Genomic DNA, 11,513 nt, shown 5'->3' on the forward strand with positions numbered 1-11,513 from the left:
AGGGCACACGAGGTACCCACGAGGTAGGGGGCGCACCCAGGGGGAAGGGCGCGCCCTCCACCCTCGTGGATGCCTCGTGTCCTTTCCGTACTGCTTCTTATTTTCCTATTTTCTTAAGTATTCCAAAATGGAGAAAAATTGCTATTAGAACTATTTTGGAGTCTGTTTACTTACCGTACTACATACCTCTTCCTTTTCGGAGGCTAAAACGTTCTGGAAGGTGTCCCTTATATACTTCTCCAGGGTTACATTTTCAATAACATTAGTTTCAACATTTATAGGGTTACCTAAGATATAATGTTTGATTCTTTGACCGTTCACCACCCTTGGATTGGTGCCTTCGAAGTTGTTGATTTTTATGGCATCGGAACGATAAACTTCCTTGATGACGTAAGGACCTTCCCATTTAGAGAGTAGTTTTCCTGCAAAAAATCTTAAACGAGAGTTGTATAACAATACATAATCACCTACATTGAACTCACGTTTTTGTATCCTTTTGTCATGCTATCTTTTAACTTTTTCTTTAAACATTTTGTCATTCTCATAGGCCTGGGTTCTCCATTCATCAAGTGAGCTAATGTCAAATAGTCTCTTCTCACCGGAAAGTTTGAAATAATAATTGATCTCTTTAATGGCCCAATATGCCTTATGTTCTAGTTCAAGAGGTAAGTGACATGCTTTTACATAAACCATTTTATACGGAGACATACCCATAGGATTTTTATATGCAGTTCTATATGCCCATAATGCATCATCAAGTTTCTTGGACCAATTCTTTCTAGATATATTAACGGTCTTTTGCAAAATTAATTTAAGCTCTCTATTACTCAGTTCTACTTGACCACTAGACTGTGGGTGATATGGAGATGCAATTCTATGATTAACATCATACTTAGCAGGCATTTTATGAAAAGCACCATGAATAAAATGTGAACCACCATCAGTCATTAAATATCTAGGGACTCCAAACCTCAGAAAAATAACTTCTTTAAGCATCTTAATAGATGTGTTATGATCAGCACTACTAGTTGGAATAGCTTCTACCCACTTAGTAACGTAATCAAAAGCAACTAAAATATGTGTATACCCATTAGAGGAAGGAAACAGTCCCATAAAATCAAAGCCCCAAACATCAAATGGTTCAATAACAAGTGAATAATTCATAGGAATTTCTTGACGTCTACTAATATTACCAATTCTTTGGCATTCATCACAAGACAAGACAAACTTACAGGCATCCTTTAAGAGAGTAGGCCAATAAAAACCGGATTGCAATACCTTATGTGCAGTTCTATCTCTAGCATGGTGTCCTCTATAAGCCTCGGAGTGGCACTTGCATAGGATCTGTTCCTGTTCATGCTCAGGTACACAAAGTCTAATAACACCATCTACTCATTCTTTATAAAGGTGTGGGTCATCCCAGAAGTAATGTCTTAAATCATAGAAAAACTTTTTCTTTTGTTGGTATGTGAAACTAGGTGGTATAAATTTAGCAAAAATGTAATTAGCATAATCAGCATACCATGGAGTAGTACGAGAAGCATTTATGATAGCTAGTTGTTCATCGGGAAAGCTATCATCAATAGGTAGTGGGTCATCAAGAACATTCTCTAACCTAGACAAGTTGTCTGCAACGGGGTTCTCAGCTCCCTTTATATCAATAATATGCAAATCAAATTCTTGTAGCAAGAGAACCCATCTAATAAGTCTAGGTTTACCATCTTCCTTTTCCATAAGGTATTTAATAGCAGCATGATCAGTGTGAACAGTTACTTTAGAATCAACAATATAAGGTCTGAACTTATCACAAGCAAATACAACTGCTAAAAATTCTTTTTAGTAGTAGCATAATTTCTCTAGGCACTCTCTAGAGTTTTACTAGCATATTGAATAACATTTAAGTTCTTATCAACTCTTTGTCCTAGAACAACACCTACATCATAATCACTAGCATCACACATAATTTCAAAGGGTAAATTCCAATCAGGTGGCTGAACTATAGGTGCGGAAATCAAGGCTTTCTTAAGTATTTCAAATGCTTCTACACAATCATCATCAAAGACAAAAGGAACATATTTTTGTAAGAGATTAGTCAAAGGCCTATAAATTTTTGAGAAGTCTTTAATGAACCTCCTATAAAAACCGGCACGACCAAGGAAACTTCTTATACCTTTAATGTCCTCAGGACACGGCATCTTTTCAATAGCATCAACTTTAGCTTTATCAACTTCAATACCTCTTTCAGAAATTTTATGCCCCAAGACAATACCTTCATTAACCATAAAGTGGAACTTCTCCCAATTCAAGACAAGATTAGTTTCTTCACATCTCTGCAAAACTCAATCAAGGTTGCTTAAGCAATCATCAAAAGAAGTTCCAGATACAGAAAAAGCATCCATGAAAACCTCAACAATCTTTTCACAAAAGTCAGAGAATATAGCAGTCATGCATCTTTGAAAGGTAGCAGGTGCATTACATAAACCAAAAGATATACGTCTATAAGCAAAGGTACCGAAAGGGCAAGTAAAAGTGGTCATTTCCTGATCCTCTCTCGACACAGGTATTTGAGAGAAACCAGAATAACCATCTAGAAAGCAAAAATGTGTATGTTTGGATAATCTTTCTAGCATTTGATCAATGAAAGGTAGAGGGTATTGATCCTTTTTAGTAGCTTTACTTAATTTGCGGAAATCAATTACCATTCTATAACCTGTAACAATTCTTTGTGGGATCAATTCATCTTTATTATTAGGACTTACCCACTCACTATCAGCAACGGGATAAATTATACCTGCCTCCAGAAGGTTTAATGTTTCTTTTTTGACCACTTCTTTCATCTTAGGATTTAACCGTCGTTGGTGATCAACAACCGGTTTAGCATCTTTATCCAAATTTATTTTGTGCTGGCATAGAGTGCGACTAATGCCCTTAAGATCATCAAGAGTATATCCAATAGCAGCACGGTGCTTCTTCAGAGTTTTCAATAATTTCTCTTCTTCCTGCTCTGAAAGGTTAGCACTAATAATAACACGATATGTCTTATTTTCATCAAGATAAGCATATTTAAGAGTATCAGGTAATGGTTTAAGCTCAAACATGGGATCACCCTTGGGTGGAGGAGGATCCCCTAGAATTTTGACAGGCAAGTTGTGTTTCAAAATAGGTCCCTGTTTGAAGAATACTTCATCTATTTCCCTTCTTTCATTCATAAACTTATCATTTTCATGGTCTAGCAAATATTGTTCTAAAGGATCATTAGGAGGCACGGCAATGGAAGCAAGACCTATAATTTCATCTTTACTAGGCAATTCTTTATCATGGGGTTGCCTACGAAATTTAGCAAAATTGAAATCATGAGACATATCCCCTAAACCAATAGTAACTACATCATTTTTGCAATCTATCTTAGCATTAACAGTATTCAAGAAGGGTCTACCAAATATAATGGGACAAAAGTCATCTTGTGGGGAACCAAGAACAAGAAAATCAGCAGGATATTTAACTTTCCCACACAAGACTTCAACATCTCTAACAATCCCAACCGGTGAAATAGTATCTCTATTGGCAAGCTTAATTGTAACATCAATACCTTCTAACTCAGCGGGTGCAATATCATGCATAATTTCTTCATATAAAGAATGTGGTATTGCACTCGCACTAGCACCCATGTCACATAAGCCATGATATTAATGATCTCCTATTTTAACAGAAATAGCAGGCATGCCTACAATAGGTCTAGCAAATCTAGCAGCTTCAGCACAAAAGTAAATAACATGCCCATCAATATTATCGGACAAGAGATCTTTAACCATAGTAATACTAGGTTTAACTTTAATTTGCTTAGAGGGTTTGAGTGTTCTAATGTTACTTTTCTTGACCATAGTTTAAGCTTTAGCATGATCCTTTACTCTAGTAGGGAAAGGTGGTTTCGCAATATAAGCGGTAGGAACAATAGGATCAACATTATAAGTGATAGTGTTTTCTTCAACTTTAATAGGTCCAACTAATTTTACTTGAATGGGAGGATGATATGTAATCCACTTCTCCTTAGGGAGATCAACATGAGTAGCAAAGGATTCACAGAAATAAGCTACTATCTCAGAGTCAAGTCCATATTTAGTTCTAAATTCACGGAAAGCATTGGTATCCATAAAATATTTAACACAATCAAACTTAGGTGTTATACCTGACTCCTTACCTTCGTTGAGTTCCCAATCTTCAGAGCTACGTTTAATTATTTCCAATAAATCCTATTTGAATTCAATAGTCTTCATCATAAAAGATCTAGTACAAGAAGTATCGAGCATGGAGCGATTATTGAGAGAAAGCCGAGCATAAATTTTTTGAATAATAATTTCTCTTGAGAGCTCATGATTGGGGCATTAATATAACATTGACTTAAGCCTCCCCCAAGCTTGAGCGATGCTTTCTCCTTCATGAAGCCATAAATTATATATGTAATTACGATCATGATGAACCAGATGCATAGGCTAAAACTTCTGATGAAATTCCAATTTCAATCGGTTGTAGTTCCATGATTCCATATCATCAGATAGCCTAAACCATGTCAATGCATTTCCCTTCAAATATAAAGGGAACACCTTCTTGATAACATCCTCGGGCATACCTGCAAGCTTAAATAATCCAGAAACTTAATCTACATAGATTAGGTGCAAATTGGGATGCAATGTTCCATCGCCTGTAAAAGGATTAGCTAGCAGTTTCTCTATCATACCCGAAGGAATTTCAATATAAACATTTTCAGTAGGTTCAGTAGGTTGAGGAGCAACTCTCTGCTCTACTGGTCGGGGTGAAGATACCCCAAACAAGCCCATCAAAGGATTACTTTCCATGGTAACAAGTGACAGTAAATTTCAGCACACTATGTAAATTTTTCCTTACCAAATTCCACCTACCAAAGGCGCTTCACTCCCCGGCAACGGTGCCATAAAAGAGTCTTGATGACCCACAAGTATAGGGGATCTATCGTAGTCCTTTTGATAAGTATGAGTGTCGAACCCAACGAGGAGTAGAAGGAAATGATAAGTACTTTTCAGTAAGGTATTCTCTGCAAGCACTGAAATTATCGGTAACAGATAGTTTTGTGATAAGGTAATTGGTAATGGGTAACAAGTAATAAAAGTAAATATGGTGCGACAAGATGGCCCAATCCTTTTTGTAGCAAAGGACAAGCCTGGACAAACTCTTATATAAAGGAAAATGCTCTCGAGGACACATGGGAATTATCGTCAAGATAGTTTTCATCACGCTCATATGATTCACGTTCGGTACTTTGATAATTTGATATGTGGGTGGACCAGTGCTTGGGTACTGCCCTTCCTTGGACAAGCATCCCACTTATGATTAACCCCTCTTGCTAGCATCCCCAACTACAAAAGAAGTATTAAGGTAAACCTAACTGAGGGAGTCCTGGATTAGGGGGTCTCCGGACAGCCGGACTATATCCTTTGGCCAGACTATTGGAACATGAAGATACAAGATCGAAGACTTCGTCTCGTGTCCGGATGGGACTCTACTTGGCATGGAAGGCAAGCTAGGCAATACGGATATGTATATCTCCTCCTTTGTAACCGACCTTGTGTAACCCTAGCCCCCTCTGATGTCTATATAAACCGGAGGGTTTTAGTCTGCATGACAACAGACAATCATACCATAGGCTAGCTTCTAGGGTTTAGCCTCTCCGATCTCGTGGTAGATCAACTCTTGTAATACTCATATCATCAAGAATAAATCAAGCAGGACGTAGGGTTTTACCTCCATCAAGAGGGCCCGAACCTGGCTAAAACATCGTGTCCCCTGCCTCCTGTTACCATCCGCCTTAGACGCACAGTTCGGGACCCCCTACCCGAGATCCGCTAGTTTTGGCACCGACATTGGTGCTTTCATTGAGAGTTCCTCTGTGACGTCGCCATAAGGAAGGATGCCTCATCTCGTTGTTAAAAACAACATTACCGCCAGGGGAGCTCTGGCTGTCAGCCAAACTCTCCGGCTAGGCATTTTCGTCATGACTGCCTGTTCGGCTGCTGCACCGACGATGACTTCTCGGGTCATCAAAAACAGCCTCCACGTCGGCTCAGAATTCGCCGAGCAGATGGATCCAATGGATCTCTCTTCCCTAAACGAACTCTTGGATCGCATCGCCGCCTTGGGAGTCACTATGGACTATGATCGGATTGGGCTTAAACCCGATCAAAGGGAGGTTAACTCTCCATCGGTCACCCATCATGTTGCGGTGGTGGAGGAACAATGCGGCAACTCTTCCTCTATTTTGAGGACTAACTATGTCTGGATTCCTGAGCTCTCCGAGCCAGATACGCGCTTACGGGAGGACATCACCCAATCCCTGAACCTAGAATCAGGCAGCGAGCCAGACTTATCGGGCAGTACTCCGGAACCCAAACTTCCAAGATTGGAAACCCCTTGGCCCCTGGGTCTCAGATCGGGTAGGGGTTCAGACTCAAATCCACCCACCCACCCAGACATAAACGATCTTTCCCACATCAGGCAAGAGGCCCATGAAATAGTACATCATTATTGGGCCAGATTCCTCCTTGTGATGAACAAGGTTAAGGACTGTCGCGAGGAAGATGCAATCTCACTTTTCTGCAATAATTGCACAGACAAGGGAATCCTTAATGCCTTAAGTCGCCATGACATATCACACTTCGCTGACTTGGCGTCCATAGTATGAAAGTACTGTGCGATGGAAAGCGCCTAGAAAACCGAAACAAAATTTTGGGATAATCCGGCTCTGAATATACACCCAGTCCGAAGTAAAAGGGTGCACTATCATAAGACACCCGAGCTAGTTGCAAAGAAACAAAAACCCTCTATAGGGCATGGAACCGTACTGGAGGGATGGCTTAATGGACCCTGCAAAATTCATAGTACAACAGATACAATACCAACACACAACCTTAGAGCATGTTGGATACTCCGGCAGGTGGCCAAAAGTGGTGAGGATCTTCTTATCCCAAATGCCACAGAGCACCATCCTGTGGATAACAATATGGTGTTAACAGTCTTTGAGACCTTCGCGTCAAATAATAGATGCAAGCGAACACTCCGCAACATGGCCGAAATCTGCCACGTAGCGGCAATAAATCCATGGAGTGGCACGGCTATTACCTTCAATGCCAGTGACGAACCTAAATTCCGAACAGCCCGAGCACCAGCCGCACTGGTCCTCAGTCCAATTGTGGACGGCTTTCGACTCACCAAAGTACTCATGGACGGCGGCAGCAGATTAAACCTCATCTATGAGGAAACTCTTCAAAAAATGGAAATAGACTGGAACCGCATTGAGCAAAGTAGCACAACCTTTAGGGGAATCATACCCAGTCGGGAGGCACAATGCGCTGGGAAAATCACACTAGATGTGGTATTCGGTACGCCAAAGAACTATAGGTCCAAAGAAATTACATTTCAAGTGGCCCCGTTCAGCAGTCGATACCACACCCTTTTAGGATGTGAGGCGTTCACGATCTTCCAAGCCGTACCCCATTATGGGTACATGAAGCTCAAAATGCCTGGGCCCAACGGAATCATCACCCTCGCCAGTGATCCGGACACGGCACTCCGCGCCGAAAACAAAACAGCTGCACTGGCCCTCGAGGCATTATCCGAAGCCCTCTCGGCCGAGGAATTAACCACGCTACGCTCCATAGTGGACAGGGACGACATGATACTCGATAAGAGATCCAAGTCCACCTCTTTTAAACCAGCGATGAAATAGTCAAATTCCATGTCCACCCAGCGGACCCTACAAAAACAGCCTCCATCGGGGCACAGTTAAACCCCGCCGTGGACGCCGCCCTACGAGAGTTCCTGCGCGAGAATTGGGACATATTCGCCCGGCATCCCTCAGACATGCCAGGAATCCCACGCAGGCTGGCCGAGCATAGCCTCAATATCCTAAAGGGATTCAAGTCGGTCAAGCAAGCTCTTTGGCGTTTCTCCGAACCTAAGAGACAGGCCATGGGAGAGGAACTAGCCAAGTTATTGGAGGCCGGATTCATCAGAGAAATAAAACACCCGGGCTGGCTAGCAAACCTGGTGATGGTACCAAAGAAGGATAAATCCTGGCGCCTTTGTGTTGATTTCAAGGACCTCAATAAAGCTTGCCCAAAGGATCCCTTCCCCCTCCCCCGCATCGATCAAATTATTAATGCTACCGCAGGACACGAGCCATTGTGTTTCCTCGACGCATACTCCGGTTACCACCAAATCAAGATGGCGGAGTCCGACCAAGCCGCAACGGCATTCATCACACCATATGGTCCCTTCTGTTTCAACACAATGCCTTTTGGGCTCAAAAACGCCGGCGCAACATATCAGTGCATGATTTAGACATGTCTGGAGAAACAAATCGGAAAAATAGTAGAGGCATATGTAGACGATGTGGTCGTCAAAACCAAACACGTCGACTCTTTGATAGACGACTTGAGGCTCACATTCAACAACCTCCGAACATACGACATCAAGCTCAATCCGGAAAAATGCATTTTTGGCGTACCAGCCGGAAAGCTCCTGGGTTTCATTGTCTCCAGTAGAGGTATTGAAGCTAATCCGGCCAAAATCCGAGCTTTGTCACAGTTGGCTACCCCAATAGACCTCAAACAAATCGAGAAGTTAACTGGATGTGTGGCGGCTCTAAGCCGCTTTATCTCCCACTTAGGAGAAAAGGAATTACCCCTTTATCGCCTCCTTCGGCGCACCGAACACTTCGAGTGGACGGACGCTGCCACAGCCAGATTGGAAGACATAAAAGCCATACTGGCAACCAACCCAATCCTGGCCGCGCCAAACGTCGGTGAACCAATGCTATTATACATTGTGGCAACCCATCAAGTTGTAAGCGCAGTGTTTGTCGTCGAACAAGAAGCTGATGGACATAAATTCCCTCTTCAAAAGCCGGTATACTATGTATCCACTGTCCTCACTCCATGCAAATCACGGTACCCACATTATCAAAACATAGCTTATGCGGTATTCATGGCATCCCAGAAGCTGCGACACTACTTTCAAGAGTGTTTGATTACAGTAGCCTCGGAAGTGCGACTTAACGATATTATAAACAACCGCGACGCTATGGGCCGGATTGCCAAATGGGCCATTGAGCTCCTCCCGTTCGACATAACATACAAACCTCGACGAGCCATTAAGTCGCAAGTATTGGCCGACTTTGTCGCTGAAGGGACGAAGGCCGAGCTCTCTAAAGAATATGGCACATACTCCAATTGGATCATGCACTTCGACGGTTCTAAAATGTTGGCTGGTCTAGGGGCTGGCGTCGTCCTGGCGTCCCCAACCGGAGATACCATTTAGTACGTACTGCAAATATTGTATACAAACTCCAACAACGCAGCCGAATACGAAGCTCTGTTGCATGGTCTTCGGATGGTAGTCTCCATGGGCATTCAATGTCTGGAGGTGCGTGGGGATTCAAACCTCGCAATATCCCAAATAAATTGAGACTTTGACGCCAATGATCCGAAAATGGCATCCTACCGAAACGTCGTCCTAAAAATGTCCGCTCGGTTCAAGGGGCTCAAATTTCACCATATGGCTCGGGGAAACAATCAGGCGGCGGATATCCTCGCCCGGATCAGCGCAAAGCGCGATGCGGTCCCCACCAACATATTTTTGGAGAGGCTGTTCAAGCCATCCATAGTATGGGAAGGGGACACCGGTAACAATAGTCCGGAACCGGGCAAAATACCCGATACCGAACACTTTGACACAATCGGAGGCTCTGCCACCGAAATAACACCTTCAGCCCACGTAATAATGGCCATCATAGCCCCGTCGACAGAACCATTCCTGGCCTACCTAACTAGGCAGGAACTTCCGGAGGACCAAAATGAGACACGCTGCATAGTGCGGCGATCTAAGGCCTACAGAGTCCATGAGGGAGAATTATATAAAAAAAGCACTACCGGAGTCCTTCAAAGGTGCATCTCCGAAGAGGAAGGGCAGAACCTTTTGGCAGAAATTCACGCCCGACTCAGCGGTCACCACGCCGCAGCCCGGGCTCTTGTAAGCAAGGCCTTCCTTACAGGATTCTATTGGCCAACGGCCCGGGAAGATGCACATGACTTGGTCCAATGTTGCGCTGGTTGCCAGCTCTTTGCCAATCAAAGCCACATGCCACCCACCGCCCTCCAAACAATCCCCATTATGTGGCCCTTCGCGGTCTGGGGGCTTGACATGGTTGGACCCCTTAAAGGGGGAACCCACAAGAAAAAAATACTTACTAGTCATGGTGGATAAATTCACCAAATAGATAGAGGCCAAACCTGTTAAAACAGCCGAATCCGGACCGGTGATAGACTTCATATCCGGGGTCGTACACCGTTATGGCGTCCCCCACAGCATCATCATTGACAATAGCACGAACTTCACTGCCGATGAGGTAAAACTTTGGTGCAGCAAAATGGGCATCAAGCTCGATTATGCTTCAGTCTATCACCCACAAACCAACGACCAAGTTGAGCGAGCAAACGGTCTTATAATGAGCGGCATTAAACCCAGATTAGTGCGTTCCTTAACGGAGTCTAACACGCACTGGGTAGAGGAGCTTGACTCCATACTCTGGGTGCTGCGGACCACGCCGAATTGTAGTACCGGATATACACCCTTCTTTATGGTGTACGGTGCAGAGGTAGTCTTTCCCTGTGACATAATTCATGACTCACCTCGAGTGCGCATGTACGAAGAAAGAGAAGCCGAGCTCGATCGGCAGGACAGTCTGGACACCCTGGAGGAGGAGCGCAATGTAGCAAAAGCCTGTTCCGCATTTTATCAGCAATAGGCTCGCAGATACCAAAGCAGAGAAGTACGGGCCAAAACTTATAACATTGGCGAACTAGTTCTACGCCTGCCGGATAAGAAAAAGAACAAGCTCGAGCCCAAATGGGAAGGTCCCTTCATTATTGACCAAGTTCTGACCGGTGGAGCGTAGGTATGCATCGACTAATCGACTCGAGCCGAAACCATGGAACACGGCCAGGCTTCGAAGATTCTACGCCTAGCGCCGGACTCTATGTTCGTCTCCTTCCTCCGTCCATTTTTTGCATATACATTATCTGCCTTGTTTTTCTTTCTCTCTTTCTTTTATTCCTTCTTTAGGCCTTCCAAGGCCAACTTGTGCCTCGCTTGCACATTATAGATGCGCTAGCCGTGCTCATCATACCTGGGGGCTTCTTCCACAGAAGCTTATTTATTTATCCGAGCCTCGTGCCCCGCACATGTGTTATGCTTCGCATGTACCTTTTTTCGCCATTATATGCATCGATATGACTTAAGTTTTGGCCAAGCTGGGTTGCCTGGCTCTTGTATTTATTCCCTACGTTCCCGTTAATTCGGCTAGGGCATAAGGGGAGCACCTCTGCGATTGTTACTGCTGGGTTAGCCGGATGTGTACCTCAGACTGGGTGAAGTCAAAAGCTAGCGTTCTTAAGGGAATATTCGGTCGGTGAACAAAAGATGGC

The sequence above is a fragment of the Triticum aestivum genome, chromosome 1A, assembly GCF_018294505.1.
Source record: "Triticum aestivum cultivar Chinese Spring chromosome 1A, IWGSC CS RefSeq v2.1, whole genome shotgun sequence".
Taxonomy (NCBI): domain Eukaryota; kingdom Viridiplantae; phylum Streptophyta; class Magnoliopsida; order Poales; family Poaceae; genus Triticum; species Triticum aestivum.